At 44.0% G+C, this 17811-nt stretch overlaps 1 protein-coding gene across 2 annotated transcripts in view; it reads right to left on the reverse strand.

The window, feature by feature from the left end:
- Positions 1 to 5440: 5440 nt before the first annotated feature.
- The window catches only part of SOBP (sine oculis binding protein homolog), a 276403-nt gene continuing 264032 nt past the window's right edge, over positions 5441 to 17811 (reverse strand). For both annotated transcript variants that reach the window (XM_075340072.1, XM_075340071.1), the window contains one exon: positions 5441 to 7351. The gene's annotated coding sequence lies outside the window, so the exon portion shown is untranslated. The remainder of the gene's footprint in view (positions 7352 to 17811) is intronic.

Below are 17811 nucleotides of genomic sequence, written 5' to 3' on the forward strand. Positions count from 1 at the left end.
CCGCGCCGGGCGCCTCTTCAGGGACCGCGGGCGTGGCAGCAGGGGTCGGGGCATCCGGGCCGGCAGGGGTAATACTGGACTCACCCATCGGTGGCAGCATCGGGGTCTGAGTCGTTGCCACTCGGTCTGGCGCTCGGCGCGCGGCTCTCCCTTCATAGGCCTGAACCGCGGCAGCCATCTCCAGAAGTTCCATGCGTTCTTCTCTGATCTGCTCCACGACCCGGGTCTCCAGTCGGTCGCAGAACTGGGCCAGCTCCCGATACCACCAGGCAGCGGAGCCCGGTTCTGGGTTTCTGCGGTCAGACGCCATTTCTTCTGCGCCCTCTTCTGTGCGATTTCCCAGCAGTGGACTCGTCGTTGCCTCTAGTAGCAAGCTGTTCAGTTTCCGCTCTGCCTCTTTCAGCAGCTCCTCTCCCAGCAGCAGGCTTCTGGCTCCCTTTCTGTCCCGACGTCTCTGGACGCTTCCGCTCTCTTCACAAGCGAGGTCAGAACTCTGCAGGGGATCTCTGGGTAGCCACACCTCTTCGTGGGCGGTAACTTCTCCCAGCGCGGGCTGCTGTTGTTTTTCGGCGCGCTTTTCATGGTGGCAATATGGCGGCGCTTCCAATTTTTCAAGCGGACCGCCCAGGCACATGGTCACCTGTCTGAACAGGTCTAGTCCTTATCCTGTTCGTGACGCCAGATGTGAAGCCCCACAGGTGTTGTGTCGGTGCATTACCTTCAGGGACTCCACTCGGCTGGATCTCGTCACAGGTAGGGAATCTTCTATTTGTCGTGACGCCACTCTCAGTATTGCGGTCAGTGGGGACCGCCACTGCAGATTAAGGGACGCCTGGGGCTGATGGTGAGTGCAGTTAGTTGGAATAGCCTCCTGAGAGTGAGGCAAGCCCCAGGGCCCTGTGTAGGTGCGTAGTACCACAAGGCGCAGAATAACTCCACACACGCAGAATGTCTTTCAGGGGTTTTACTCACTTCAGATGGCAGGGTGAGTAACCCGGGCGTAGCTGGGATGAACCAGGCTGGAACCAGGTATCCTTCAGGCTGACTTCTGATGGTGACTACCAACTCGCCTTCCTTAGCCCTTAGTGGTTTGGGGTAACCCCGACTTTTAGTCCCTATGGGGGTCACCCAGGGAAGTTGCTGAAGCCTCTCTCCCCTTCGTTTGCCGTTTGCTTGTTGCCTGGGCCAGATCACTCCAGCTGCTTGCCTCCTGTGAACTGTGGGCCCTAACTGTGGCTACGTGGCTGCGGCTTTTAGTTGTTGTGGTGTGGGCTTTGAGGGCCCCACACCGGCAGGTTTAGCAGGGAAAGGTGGATCTATCCCCGCTCCGGGATCTGCCGCCCGTTTGGGCCTGGTTCTCCCTAGCAGTCTCCTTACTTCCCACTCCGTGCTCTTCTCTCTAGCTGAGATGGGTTTCGGGTAGCCCTCCTAGGTGACCGTTCTCCCCCGTCGGTAGCCACTGCGCGGACGCTGTCAGACTACAGCAGCCCAGGGGAAGGGGTCAGCTCTCCTCGGAGCTCCCTGGACTCTGCTCTGAACCGGCTCACATCTGGGACCTTCACTGCTGCTCCTGTCTGAGCTCCACTTCTATCCTCCTCACTCCTCCACACTCTGCTGCAGACTGTTTACTCCTCCTTCTCTTTTCCCTTTTGTGCCTGCCTACGCCACCTAGCAACCAGACTCTCTTACCACACCCCTTGAGAGGAGATGGAGGCTTTTGGCCCCCTCCACTATTCCAGTGGAGGTGAAGGCTTTTCCCCCTCCTGGGATCCCCAGGGGTCCTCTCATAGGTACATGTGTGAGACCTGATCACTATGCGCCTGTGTAGTCACACCTCGGTCAGCCTTCTGGATTACCTGTATTGTACTGTCCCCAGCATGGGTGCAGTACTCAGTGGTGCCTGACCAGGTCAGGGGCGCCACAATAGGCACCATGATAAAAGAATAAAGTCATAGACTAAGAGTGCACTTTGTGCTTGAAACGCGTAAGAGAACCAGCATGTTTTGATATTAATTTTTGTGCAATAAACTTTAATCTTTTTTCCTGGTTCTTATCTTATACTACACTTTTTTCATACTTGAGATTTTACTTTTCAGTATAACTCTTTTGCGTCCCTAGATAGTGTTTTGTTGTTAATGTAGTTTCCGCAGACCTGGTGTCTGGGTAAATTAATTCATGATTGATTCACTTAGCCATGCTCAACTGCATATTGTCTTTCCATTCAGAAAACCAATGTTATAGCGCAACATGTATTGGAGTAAAGAGACCATGTCATCACTATTTAGCATGTTAAAGTAAATTTATGGCCATAATGGTGCTGATTCAATAGATTCCTGTAGCGAAGAAATCTGCAACCTAGTTGTTCTTTAATTCACATTTTAAGTTTGGGGGTAATAAGCTTTTGGTGCATAGGAGCAGGACTTTAGCAGGGTCTTTGGCTCTGCCCCGACCCCTCCACCTGTCTCCGGTGTCTATACGTGCATTCTTTTTAAAGGTTTGTGCAGGCGCCTTCCTCACTGTGGGCAGTGCTTGTGCGAATTCATCTTCTGGCATTCTTCCACAAAATAGCACTGCATGCACAGATCCATCTCCCAGAGGTCTTCAGTAAAATCGCACAAGTGGTGGCGCAATTGCAGATTCAATTGAATCTGCGCATGCGCCGCCACTAGTGTCATTTTACTGCAGACCACCAGGAGATGAATTCTCACAAGCGCCACCCACTGTGACTGCAACTTTAAAAAAGGAGGCACATACAGACACCAGGAGCTGGGGCAGAGCCAAAGACCCTACCTGCAATCCCACCTTACAATTCTACCACAATGCACTGAAATCCAAATTTCAAACGTGGATTAAAGAACAACCAGGGTGAATATTTCATCACTAAAGTAATCTACTGAATCTGTATAACATCACCATTATGGTCATGCCTTTATTTTAACATGCTAAATCATGATGACAGGTTCTCCTTAAGCAAGCTATACATGTCCAGTGCCACCAGCCCATGACCAGAGAGTGTTCTGATAATGCTTACATGATTGTGTCCAGGCAGTAATTTTACCAAAGCAGAGAGGTCAATGTCGTCCAGATGCCCAGAGGCTTAGGTGGAATTTCATGAATACCAGTCAGGCGGCGTCACCCTGCAACTTTGGCAGTGTTTCTTGTTGTTTGTGCTGGAAATCCATCTGGGAAAGCCTGGTGTAAGAATATAAAATATAGAAGAAAAGGATGCCATTGAACAAATACAACAATTTATTATGTCTGTTTTTTATTCTGTGGGTTTGTGACCAGAACTGACAGGAAATATGTATGTAATTTAGGCAACAAAATCTGTTCTATACCTCCGTCACCTCTGTGATGTTAAGCAAGAAGGAAACGTACGCTTGTCACTTTTCATCTGTTTCTACTCACATTACCCTTAAGGGTCATGTCAGCAAGATGTTTTACCATCATTCAGCATACATAGCCCTGACACTTACATTCTGAGTATGACTGCACACTGCCGGCATTGTGGCACTATAATCCCAATCCGCTCTTGTCAAATATAGTGTGTAAGCTATAACGACAGTATGCAGCAATAGCAGTTCAAAATGGACATAAGCAGGAGCGGACATATTATTGGTACAACCTGTGCAGACGCACGATGGCCTAAGAGTTAAAGAGGTGGTCCGAAGGCCGTAGACATTTTAATCTAAATCTCTATTTATTGCTCTAATCTAAAGTAATTTCTAATACGGCTAGATTAAATATTCCTACCTTCCCTGACCAGATTATCGAACTAGTATTCATTTTTTCCCTTACTTACTGTCTAATGACGCTTGATTTGTGAAACCCTGTGAATGCTGGGATACTCAAAAGAAGTGTCATTAGATAGCAAAGGCTGCAATCACTGACTCAACCAATGCCCCTCCCTGAAACGAGGTGTTGTGCCACTCGTTTCAGTGGCTGCTCTGCTTGTGATTTGCACAATAAGGCTGTGTGCGCACGTAGCGTTCTGTCCCTGCAGAAATTTCTGCAGGGATTTGAACAGCACACGTGCGCTTCAAATCGCTGCAGAAAGAGTCCGTAATGAAAAAAAAAAAAGCCGATTTCATACACTCTGAGTGCAGCCCCTCCCATAGACAGAGCGGGGACTGCATGCAGAGCGCATGGAATAAGTGACATGTCACTTTTTAGAACGCACGCTTCGGGCAGCAGCCGAAGCGCTGTGCTCTAATACGCCACGTGCGCACGTCTCCTGCATAATCTTCATAGATTATGCTGGGGACGCAGGACGCATGCAGTTACGCTGCGGTGCAGATCGCAGCGTAACTGCATGCAAATACGCAACGTGCGCACATAGCCTAATAGCGCTGTGAGATAATACCAGCCATTTTGTACTGTATAGAAACCATCTTGTCTCATAACTGAATGATGTCATAGGGTTCAGCTAACACTGATGGGCACGGAAGTTTCACATTTTTACACACACCTCTGTGGCTCTTATTGGTGCATGCTAATTTCTTTGTTTGAGATACTATATAAGCTGATCACATGATGTAATAAATTAGGAAACTCTCACTACACCATGTTTGGCTGTGCTGTATTGATTTCTCCAAGCGCTTGTAAAACAAATCTTATTAACTTTCAAGTTCCAATGGCATAGACAGAGTGAATTTCGCTCACAGCGCTGTCTTTGTTGCCGGCTCAGATAAGTAGAGCCAGCAACACAGAGCAACATGCACTGTTAGTACGCGGTGTCCAGCGCCACGTTCATAGATCAGACCCTGAAAGAGCATTACTGATGATGCTTTGTTTCAGGGACAGCAGCCTCTGCCCACTGATGAGGCTTCCTTTGAGTAGCCCAGCATGCACTGGGATTCTCACATGAAGCTTCATCAGACAGGAAATGGGGGAAAACGATCAATAGTTGCTACTGTAGTCAGGGAAGGGTGGGGAATTATTAATGTGTTAGAAATGAGTTTGGATGGGGCCCACAAATTTTGATGACAATTTCTTTAGCCTTACCCCTTTAAGTGGGACTCACTTCCATTTCCAACTCTTTTAGGGTCTTATCTGATAAAGAAGAGAAAATAAAATGCAGACGTCTCATCCTCATATGGTTTCTTGGATTAGCCTTACATATCACCGAAACCCAGGTATGTCCTTAGATGTCCATAATCCATATCCCTTTTCCCCCAGATAGACTCCACAGATTTGCAAGGTCTTAGGATAGGTTTGGTAGCAGAGGGAAGGAAATCACAAAGCAGCTTCTCTTCATATTTGGATTTGTTGTTCCCTATAACGGCATTCACATTTTGTGCCTTATTTGCCAATGGCATTAACACTGATTATGACATGATAACGACATACACAAATGAATAATCAAAATAACTTACAGTGCTGATTGCTTTGTCTTATGAATAGAAGTAGCAGTATAGAAATCATGAAAAAAACCAACATCTTCAAAGTTTGCACAGAAATTTATAGGATAAAAAGAGATGTTCTAAAGAACAGTCCATAAAGATATCATTATCCTAATAATCCAACAAAACACAAACACTTCAGTTCACGTCCTTTCCACGCGCACAAGTTGCCTTCATCACGGAGGGAATGTTAATAACAGTACAGCGTTTCTTCAAATTTACCAAAGAATGACGTGTTGTATTTTAATGTTTGGAAATAAATGGATGGGTCGGCTGTTGCCAACAAGTTAAAATTTACAATTCGGAAACATGTAACATGACAGAAAGAGGATTTGACACTCCACAAATTCGGAATTGAGTCCATGTTAATAAATAAAGGGGTTATTTCCGAAACAGTAGTTTAAACTGCTAAGTGATACTGTTTTTTGTTTTTTTTTTTTGTTTTTTTTTTTTTACAAACAAAGCTATAGAAATACAGTATATACATAGTACTAACAGTACACATACACTAAAAAAGCTGCTATGCTCCAATCCATACTGCACAGAATGCCTTGATATTGAATCCACATAATTATACAAAAATGTATGTCTACTTCAAACAGCAGGCATTGTGCAGAAAAAGTGAATGAGCAAATGCTTTATTTGTATTAGTAAACATATACACTGAATCACAATGTGATTTAATGAGATTTCTCCAAACATGTATGAAAAAAATAATGGGGATACGTTACATCAGTTCCACTCTTTCTGAAAGATAAGTGCTGGCACACGAGCTCTGCGCTGTGTTGTTTGGACTCTTGGCTACATCTGTACAAGTGCACATAATTCTAGAAATGTGTCTTCTACCCTGTTATATCCTCACTCCAGTGACTGAGGACTGAATTGCACATTTTTCTTCATCAAGACAGGAGTAAGCAAACACGAAAACAGAATAGCAGGCAGGAAAAAGGAGGGGGGGTTGTGGTTCCAAGAAAAGGGGTGTCTGGTGGGGGAAAATATCCACTTGGCCCCCATTCCATCATTGGCATGCCCATACTATTCTAATTGTCATGAAAGGGCCGTGTGTATGTGGAGAGATTGTCTCGCTGGCTTCCTGGATCAGTGAGGTTGAAATTTCATCTTGGATCTCTTATGACGCTCAGCAAATATCTCCTCCCTCCCTTGTCGGATTACTTTACACCCTAGGGGAATTTTGGTCTTTAGTTCAACACTTTTGCTCTGTTCCCAATTGGGGTGCTATTTAGGGGGGAGTTTTAAAAGAAATGTGAGTAGAATAAACATTTACAGATCTCTTTTGCCATCTAGCCTGTACAAGAAACCACAATATCAACTATTCATGCTGCCTTCTACTGCACTCTGTGCGGATTAAAATCATAAAGCCTAACGCTAATATGTCTAATATGGCATTGGACATAAAGGTGGCTTTTGTTAAAAATAAAAAAAAGTACAATATTAGCCATTAAAACGTTTTCAATTCAAAGTGCATCATGGGTAATAGAGACATGACGATGAAGTGTTGATACTCCAATGCAAAACCTTTTACCCTTCTAACAGTTCCACACCTTATATAACAAAGTACAATTCTCATTGTAGCAGCAAAACCATAAGTCTCTTAAGCAAAAGAAGTCTATATAATTCCAGTCGTACGTTTTCCCTCCATTACAGACATTGAGGGGGGTGAGTAATTCATTGGTCCACTCTCTTCTTTACGACAGCAACTGTAGGTGCAGGGGAAAGTGAAATGGAAAGGAATGAGATCTGGATGGCACGGCTTTTCTTGCAGGACAACACGATGAGTAGAGACAGCAGGAAGATAGTTTGTATTCAGCAAAGGCAGTGGCGGGCGGACGAATAGGAATAAGAAGTGGACCAGCTGGTGTAGTAAGATGAAGTGTACGTAGACTGTGCTGCTCCCATTTCCCATGCAAGATACCCTGTTAGCCAAAATCCTATAAAAAAAAGTAAAAAAATATATACATATTAGTTCACGGACTGCATAATGGACAAGCAAATACTCTGTTAGCCAAAATCCTATAAAAAAAATAAAAAAAAGTAAAAAGATATACATATTAGTTCACAGACTGCATAATGGTCGAGCAAATACCCTGTTAGCCAAAATGTTATGAAAAAAAAAGTAAAAAATATATTTATACACATTAGTTCACGGACTGTATAATGACCGAGCAAATACCCTGTTATCCAAAATCCTATAAAAGTAAAAAAAATAAATAAATAAATGTGTATATATATATATATATATATATATATATATATATTTTCATATAGGGGGAATATGACTTTAGAAAAGTACATTTTGTTGCATGCCATAATATAGAAGACTGTCTAATATTGTGTACTGCAGGTCGTGGATGATATACCGTGTACCATATTATTCATTGTCATCTCAGCCAATGGGGAGAGGCTCCAAATACAGTATGCCATATAGAAAAGGAGTGAAGAGAAGTGCACTTACTTTATGGATTTCTGTAATATCCCCTGGGGTATGTTCACACATATTTGCCACACATTTCTCACTTTTTTGGTATGGTGCACTAAGCCTCTTTTCCACACCAAGGGTGCACCAAGCTCAGTAATTAGTATGATTAAACTTCAGTTTCTACAGAACAGAGTTGTGATTAGAACCTTAAAAAGGTCGTCCATTGCTTGGACAATCCCTTTTCATTCCTCAAGCATATACCGTACTCACCTCTGCTCCCCACATGGTTCTAGTGGTGTCGGAGCTCGCATTCCCAGGGCCCACGTGACATTGTTATCACACGCGAGCCCCAAGCAATTAAGCATCAGTTTCACTGATCCCGCCTTTGGACATATAATTAATTAAGTAATTAAGTAATAAGTCATTAACAGGAAGTAAATGGCAGCCTCAGCTCTGACTTCCTGTTAATTACTTAATTGTCCAAAGGCAGGGACATAACATGTCATGTTAGCCTCGGGAATGTGAGTTCCGACACCTCTGGATCCATGCTAGCAGCTGAGGTGGAATTTTTTTATTTTATTTTTATGGGGGCAAACATGGGGAATGATAGGGGGTAGTGATGGGCGGACCCAGACTGTAAAAAAACCCGAGCACTGACCCCGGGCCTGCAGTTCTCAGAAAACTCTGGGTAATGATCCAGGTCTGGCCACCCCGGTAATAAAAAAAAAAAAAAATCAAAGAAAAAAGAGAGCAAATAAGAATAAAGCAAGCGCTTTATACTTACTGGTCTCTGGCGCGGCTGTACACTGCTTCCAGGCCACTCACTCTACTTCCAGGGCAGCTCATTATCTTCAGACATATGCACTGCTTTCCCTGCCCACCAGCAGTCCTGACATCTCTGATTGGTTGTAGTCAGACAGCACCCGTGTGTCTCACTGCAACCAATCAGAGGAGCTGTGTCTGCATTTAGATTGGTATAAAAATAAATAAATACAAAAATTGGCCTATGGTCCCCCCATATTATGATACCCAGCCATGATAAAGCATACGTCTACAGGCAGCAGCCCCCAGCCATGCGCTTATCTTGGCTATGTATGAAAATATGAAAAACCGCATGCAATTTTTTTTTTTAAAAAATAATTCAATAATTTAAAAAAAATGGCATGCGGTTCCCCCCAATTTTGATACCTAGCCATGATAAAGCTGGTAGCTGGTATTCTCAGGCTGGGGAAGCCCATGTTTATAGGGCCCTCCCCAGCTTAAAAAAGGCAGCCTGCAGCCGCCCAGGATCCCTGTACTTTACCCAGCTCATCCTGATTGCCCTGGTGTGGCAATCGGTAATAAGGGGTAAATAACAGCTGCCACTAAGCCCTAGATTAGTAATGGGAGGCGTCTATGAGACGTTGATCCCAATTACTAATCTGTAAGTGAAAAGAAATAAAAACAAACACCAAAAATCCCTTATTTGAAATAAAATACAATAAACACACTCTCTTTCACCGCTTTATTAACCCTAAAAACACCCAAGTCCAATGTAATCCACATAAGTTCTCACGACGCTCTGCTACATCTGAAGAGACAGCTTGCGGCCATAAAACATGAATGCCTGCTGTGAGATTCAGGGTGAGACTGAGTGGTGCAATGGGCGGTGATGTCACTCAGTTTATTTACGGTCACAGCTGGAGGTTCCCACGATCCTCGAGCTGTGACCGCAAATAACCTAAGTGACGTCACTGCTCATCACTGATGCTCAGTCATTTTTTGCCACAATCTTACATCAGGTGGTTATGTTCCATGGCCTCACGCTGTCACTTCAGATGTAGCAGAGCTGGAATCGTAATGGGACCTTGTGTGGACTACGTTGGACCTGGGTGATTTGTATATATTGGTTTTGAGGTGGAATCCTAGTTAAGCACCCATGAACTATGAGTGCTTGCGGTCCTCCCCAATTTTAATATCTATCCATGATAAAACTCGACAGCTGGGGGCTGGTATTCTCAGGCTGGGGAGACCCATGGGTATTGGGCCCCCAGCCTAAAAATAGCAGCCTGCAGCTGCTCAAGATTGCTGCATCCATTAAGTGCAAAAATCCCAGAGCTTTACCCAGCTCTTCCCGATTTCCCTGTTGCGGTGGCAATCAGGGTAATAAGGGGTTAATCACAGCTCCCAGCTGCCACTAAGCCCTAGATTAGTAACGGGAGGCATCTATGAGACCTCCCATTACTAATCTGTAAGTAAAAAGAAATAAACACAAACACCAAAAAATCCTTTATTTGAAATAAAAGACAAAAAAACACCCTCATTCACTACTTTATAAACCCGAAAATTCCCCTACAGGTCCGACGTAATTAAAACGGGGTCCCACAACAATTCCAGCTCTGCTACATTACTGAAGGCACAGCGCGCAATCATGGTACATGACCACCCACTGCGTATTTCATGAAGAGATTGAGCAGTGATCAGTGGTGACGTCACTCAGGTAAGTTGCAGGCACAGCTGGAGGTTCCCAAGACCCTCCACCTGTGACCGCAGGTTACTTCAGGTGACTCAGGTGACTTCATTAAACTGAGGTCAAGTTTCCTGTGGTCACAGGTGGAGAGCCGGGACAAGCTTCAGGTGTGCCACGCAACTTACCGTAGTGATGTCAATGCTGATCGTGGAGGCCTGAATTCAGCTGTAGCAGAGCTGGAATCATCATGGGACCTTGTGTCGGACCTGCGGGGTTTTTTTTCGGATTAACAAAGTAGTGAAAGAGGGTGCTTTTTTGTCTTTTATTTCAAATAAAGGATTGTTTTCTTTCTTTGCGTTTATTTACTTTAACTTACAGATTAGCAATAGGTGGGTCTCTAGACACCTCCCATTACTAATCTAAGGCTTAGTTTCAGCTGTGAACTGCGATTAACCCCTTATTACCCTGATTGCCACCTCACCAGGGCAATCAGGAAGAGCCAGGTAAAGTGCGGAGATTGTAGCATCTAATGGATGTGACAATTCTGGGTGACTGGGGGTGGCTATTTTTAGGCTGGGGTGCCCAATAACCATGGGTCCCTCAGGCTGAGAATACCAGCCCCAGCTGTTGGGCTTTATCATGGCTGGGTATGAAAATTGGGGGAACTGCACACCGTTTTTTCCAATTTATGTTGATTCTCAGCCAAGATAAGCACACTGGTGGTTGCAGCCTGTAGCTGTATGCTTTTTCTGTGTTGGGTATTATAATATGGGAGGACCCTATGACAAAGATTTTATTTATTTTTATACTGATAGATGCACATAGCATCTGTGATTGGAAGCAGTCAGCTGACATGCTGCCACTCAGGGTGGGGGCACGTCTGACTGCAAGAAATCCTAGAAACCTGTGGAGGGGAAAGCAGTGCATATGCAATGAAGGTAATCAGTGGCCCCAGAAATGAATGAGAAACCTGGAAGCAGTGTACAGCCTGCTTGCTCCTATCCCCCTATCCAGTCTACCACAATTTTAAATAACCAGAATTCTGACCCCCTAAGATTTAAATGGGGAGCAGCCAGATATTTGGGACCAATACAGGGCATTATAAGCATTATATGTTGCTACATATTTTAGATACATTTTTGCAGCAGGTCGTAAAGAAACCCTAGTACAGATTTTACTCTGGGTCTAGGAGTTTGATGTAAAATCCTTCAAAACTTACAACATACATCTATCTGTACAGGAGACAAGTAAAATAACCTTACTTACAGGTTGGATCATACTGATGCTTGGGAAGTTATTACTAAAATAATTTTAATACCCTTTTCAGTACTAATCAAAAGAAATATTGTTTTATAAGTCGTTCTGATCAAAATAAGACTTACATCTGCTCCGGTGAATGAGTTTTGTAAGAATTTAGAAGGATTATTATCCTAAAACAACAATACTGTTCTTACTGGCATAGCACAGCTTTTTTAAATAGACATTAATTAGATTTAATTGCTTCATTATTTGTATAGTTGGTGAGTAGAATGAGCTGATGCTGTGGTATATAAATGGAGCTATTTCTGAAACCAGCACTAGTGATGCTATGTACATGATTACAGGGATCTGTATACTAAAACATGCAAATTAGCTCTGACCATTCTTATTCATATGGTAAAAAAAATGAAAATCCATCTAGCTAGGTTTTAAATAACAAACTAAAACTAAACTAGAAGGTAATTATAGTAATTAGAATATTTACATATCAATGCAGACATGAAAAATCTGTCATATCGTGGTAAAGCATAGGGCATCCATTTTTGTAATGTTGCATGCCATCAGGTTTACAATATTCATTTCACTATTTGCCTCTTGTGCTCCTTCAGTTATTAGTTTTATTTTTTAGGCTATCTGCATATGTGGCGCCCCTGCAGCTCTAGTTGCCACAGAGTACTGCACCTTATTTAAGGTGCGGTATATGCCTCGGGTAAGGATAGGGTTAATCATCGGTGTTCCACATTCACACCTTACATACAGCTTAGGCTGGAATCACACTTGCGATTAACTCGGTACACTCGGACCAATGTTAATCAATGAGGCAGCTCCGATCGGCTATTTTTTTCTCAGTCCAAATCTGACTGAGAAAAAAATCGCCGCATGCTGCGTTTTGGTGAGTTTCTCGTGCGAGTCTCTTCAATGCAAGTCTATGGGTGCGTGAAAAAAATGGATATCACACGGACGGCACACACACAATCCTAGTGACATGCGTTTTTCTCAATACATTTCACGCATGTAGCAGAGAACAATGTAAATGCTCCTGTACATAACAGTACATGAGTAGCAGCTGCTGAGGGTAAAAACTGATTGCACACTGACAGCATACGGACTGCACACTGATGAAAAGTGAACTAAAATCGTCCGACTTTCTGACATAAGACTTGGTCCGATTTTACCTTGCAAGTGTGATTCCAGCCTTAGGCGCTTTCTCACTGAGGAGTTGGACTAGAGTAGGCAGGGGGGTTGGCCAACATGAAAGTTAGAACTTCCCAGTCACTAGGACAACCACCTGGGGGGCGGATTCCATTTGGGGTAGAAGTAGGAGCAACTTCACACAATCTTCAGTCAGTCTACCCGAGACTACAGTTCTGGCAACAAGACGCCACCATGACCTTCTTCCTTTTCCTTCTGTGGCTAGGAGTGGAACACTCAGCCCGGGTTCCTCACTACTGGAGGGGCAACTCTTAGGCTACGTGCGCACTAGGCATTTTTTACTGCGTTTTTGCAGGTTTTTCGGGTGCGTTTTTGTTCAGAAAACTGCATAACTTTGCTTCACCAGCAAAGTCTATGAGTTTTCATTTTTGTTGTCTGCACACAGCGGTTTTTTTTAGCTGCGTTTTTGTGGTGCCCACAAAAAAGGAAGCATATCAATTATTCCTGCGTTTTTCACTGTGTTTTTCACCTATTGAGTTCAATGAGATGTTCAAAAACGCAATGAAAAACGCAAATTGCAAATATAGCTGCTGACAGATATACGCAGATATAAACGCAAGGGGTGGGTAGTACAGTCACATGTACAGGAAGAGGATTCCTTGTGCTGGTAAACACAGAAGCGTGAATCCTTCTGATACCGCCACCCCTGCTTCCACCCACCGTCCTGCGCCATGTCCGCTCCCGTCCTGCGCCATGTCCGGATGGTGGAAGCAGCTGCAAATTCAAAAGTGAACAGTAGAAAAAAAAATGTATCATACTCACCTGTCTGCAGACTCCTGGGACACGTCCGATGGCTGCAGGACCTGTCGGTGATCAGCTGATGCAGTCACCTGACCGCATCAGCTGATCATATAAGTCTTGTGGTGAGGCCGGCTTTTTACCACCCAGGTGGCTTATCAGCTGATGCTGTCAGGTGACCACATCAGCTGATTACCGCCGGGTCCTGCAGAGGTCGGACGGGAGTCTGCACAGAAGTGTGTGGGTTTTTTTCTACTAATGCATCAGCTGATTGTATAAACGGCTTTTATACAGTCAGCTGATGTGTAATGTGATTCACATCCTTGAACCTGACACATTATCTGATCGCTTTGCCTTTTTTCCGGCAAACCGATCAGATGATATTGTTACACGATTGGACATCGCGGGACCCTGACACAGGATTACTGCAGGGGGGGTTTCTTTATTTCTATAAAGATGGAGTCACTAACTGTGTTGTGTTTTATTTCTAATAAAATATTTTTCTGTGTGTTGTGTTTTTTTTTTTTTTTATCTTTACTAGAAATTCATGGTGGCCATGCCTAATATTGGTGTGACGTCATGAATTTCGGGCTTAGAGACAGCTGATAATACAAAGATATCCCTAACCCCATTATTACCCAGTGAGCCACCCGGCACCAGGGCAGCTGGAGAAGTCGGATACAGTGCCGGAAGATGGCGTTTCTATGAAAGCGCCATTTTCTGGGGCGGCTGTGGACTGCAATTCGCAGCGGGGGTGCCCAGAAAGCTTGGGCACCCTACGCTGCGGATTCTAATCCCCAGCTGCCTAGTTGTACCTGGCTGGGCACAAAAACTGGGCGAAGCCCACGTAATTGTTTTTGTTTCATTATTTCATGAAATTCATGAAATATTTAACAAAAAAAAAGGGCTTCCCTATATTTTTGGTTCCCAGTCGGGTATAAATAGGCAGCTGGGGGTTGGGGGCAGCCCGTAGCTGCCTGCTGTACCTGGCTAGCATACAAAAACATGGCGAAGCCCATGTCATTTTTTTGTTTGCATTTTACATCTTTAGGCAAAAAACTCCTGCATACAGTCCTGGATGGAGCATGCTGAGCCTTGTAGTTCTGCAGCTGCTGTCTGCTCTCCTGCATACACTAGTGGATGGAGTATGCTGAGCCTTGAAGTTCTGCTTCCCCTGCCTCTCCCTCCAGCATACAGTCCTGAATGTAGCATGCTGAGCCATGTAGTTCTGCAGCTGTCTGCTCTCCTACATACACTAGTGGAGAATGATGGAGAACAGATTGATGAAGGAAATTACATCAGATCCTTTTTTTTCACCAATCTTTAATGGTCTTAGAAAGGACATTTTCCAAACACTGGTGGCTTCTTCCAACTTTTCTGAGGTATCCAATGCCCATCACAGCGGGTGACCGGTACTACCCGGGCGCGGCATAACAGTGAGTAAAACAACATGGAACCGCAGCAGCCGACTCAGACTCTTATTACCATCGACGTCGCCCCACGCCCCAGCGCCAACGGCCCCCGCCACCATTACAGCCCTCATCATCCTCCCCGGGGCCCGCTCTACTTGTGGGGAGCGAAACCATTTTTGCTGCTACTACCATCCGCCCCGGAGGACAGCGACAGCAGCGGCAGCCAATTCCCTGGCCATGTGCCACAGGTGGCATCACAAAATCAACCTCCCTCATCACCCTTAACCACCCATCCCCCTCCGTGTACACCTCGAGGTCACGAAACTGGGCAGGTGCCCTGACCCTCACTGGCACGGCGACGAGTATTTTCTCCCGACCCCCTGGAGTGCTACACATACACATGTTTTTCAGATGGATTTTGCTCTTAATCCACTTGAAAAAGAGCCCCATAAAATGAACATAGTGCACAGGAATATCAAAATGATATTCCTGTGCACAAGTTTTGTCCTATATATCTTTTCTTTTTACCATTCAAGGGTTCGGAAACCATGAACCGGTTAAGAAAAGTGACATTCTCATTCTTCTGGCGGCTTCCGCCTGCTTTCTATACTGGGAAGTAGAAAGTAAAAGTCACCAGTGATGGAGCCACCGCAAGAATGATAGCAAAACTGTTGGCGAAGCCACATCAGGAAAATGACCGCCAGTGTTTTCCTGAAGCAGCTTCTCCTGGAAAGACTCAGTGGGTGCGGCGGTGTCTAAAAGATGGCATATGCACATACCATTACAGTGTCAGTTAGAGAATTAGTGTTATATGAATGGTCTTTTAGTCCATCCATAAAGGTTATTCTGGATAGTACACACCACTAATTAAAACTAAAGTGTTCAAAGCAAAATTTGACTTACAAAGTTATAACAGCCGCATCTCTACACAACATATCAAACAGATAGAATGCCATGTGACTTCTGATAAAACAATTGTAATGCAGCAGATCGAAAAATATTTTCAGCGTTGAGGGTGAAATACTTTGATAACACCATTGGTCACTGAATTTTAATAGGTTATACATTTCTTGAGTGTAGATCATTTTACAGAATCAATTATTGTACTTTTTGATTAGTTATGCAATGCGTTTAGCTACTAATACTTTTTGCTTTTCTTGTTGACCTGTCTTCTACTGGATCTCCAAGATGAAGCATTTTGGTGCCATACGCGCATCGGGTGAGGCGGGACCCTGCATCTTCATTTGCTTATCCTAGGTGATGTACTTCAATTGAATGGGTTTTAAATATATGGTGTGGCTTTCTGTATATTTATACACCTGTCTCCTCGATATATATTGAAGTAAGGGGATATACCTGTGTTGGGATATCCTACTTCCTTTTTAAAAGATGTGTTGTGTACTATATTTTTCTAGGCAAAAATTAAACCATAGATGTCCATAAATTAAGAATGTATAATAATGAGAAGACACAGAGATAAAGTATTGAACATATGAGTAAAGACTTGTGCAAAAAGCCATGGAAAATCATGACACCAGCTGATATCTATCAGTAATTAGGAAGTAATCTTGCCACTTAGTGAAAAACAATATCAGCTGGTTCAACTGATGGCCTATAAATAGCCATCTCATTACCAAGTTGTCACACATAAAACATCTGATGATGGGTAAAAACAGTGAGCTGTCTGAAGACTTTCACAACCTTATTGTTGCAAAACATACTGAATGCATTGGTCACAGAAGAATTTTTAACCCCTTCACGACCCATGACGGATATATCTGTCATGGATCGTGTGAGGTTAATCCCCGCCCCCTGCCGTGGGTAGGTCGCGACGATCCATGCACATATCAGCTGTTTTTAAGAGCTGACTTGTGCGCTTGCAAGTTACAAGTGGAATCGCTTCCACCTGCAACTTTTAACCCCTTACATGTTGCTGCCAATGTCTGCCAGCGAGATGTATATGCGCAAGGCCATTACTTTCCCTTACCGCCGCCCGCACTGGAAGTCACGTGCATGATCACGTGACTTTCAGTGGTTGCCATGGTAGCACAGGGTCATGTGATGACTCCTGTAGCCGACATGAATTACTTTCGGTTTCACTCGGCCCTGAGCCGAGTGAAGCAGAAAGTGAGCATATCTGCTGTTTACAGCTGTGTAGCTGTGACCAGCAGATAGGGCAGAGCGATCGGATTGTTGATCCATATAGCCCCCTACGGGGACTAGTAAAATAAAAAAAAAGAAAAAGAAAAGTTTTAAAAAATTATAAAAAAAAAGCCTAAAAGTTCAAATCACCCCCCTTTCACCCCATTGAAAATTAAAGGGTTAAAAAAATAAAAAATATAACATATTTGGTATCGCTGCGTTCAGAAATGCCCGATCTATCAAAATGTAAAATTAATTAATCTGATTGGTAAATGGCGTAGCAGCAAAAAATTCCAAACGCCAAAATTACGTTTATTGGTCGCAGCATGTTTTGCGCAAAATGCAATAACAAGCGCTGAAAAGTTAGCATCTGCGCATAAATGGTACCGTTAAAAACGGAAGCTGGAGATGCAAAAAATAAGCTATCACTGAGGCCCGCAACACACATCCATTGAAAACGTGCGTGTTTGGTCCGTTTCCGTACATACCGGAGATACGACCAAACGTGCACATATGTTGTTCTATGTTAAAAGACACACATGCATATTATTTGATCTTCCGTGTGTTCGTGTGCGTCCCACGTTATTTGCTCAGTTTGGCATGGAAGCATGTTCGTTTTTGGGACGGAGCACGCACACACGGACATAATGTTAGCTTATGGGAGTCCAAATAAAACGTTCCTTGCACGGATGTGTGGTTATGTTGTCCGTGAGAAATGTCCGTGTGTGATGCAAAATGTCATTACTGCATGTCGGAAGA

The sequence above is a fragment of the Anomaloglossus baeobatrachus genome, chromosome 3 (genome assembly GCF_048569485.1).
Source record: "Anomaloglossus baeobatrachus isolate aAnoBae1 chromosome 3, aAnoBae1.hap1, whole genome shotgun sequence".
Lineage (NCBI taxonomy): Eukaryota > Metazoa > Chordata > Amphibia > Anura > Aromobatidae > Anomaloglossus > Anomaloglossus baeobatrachus.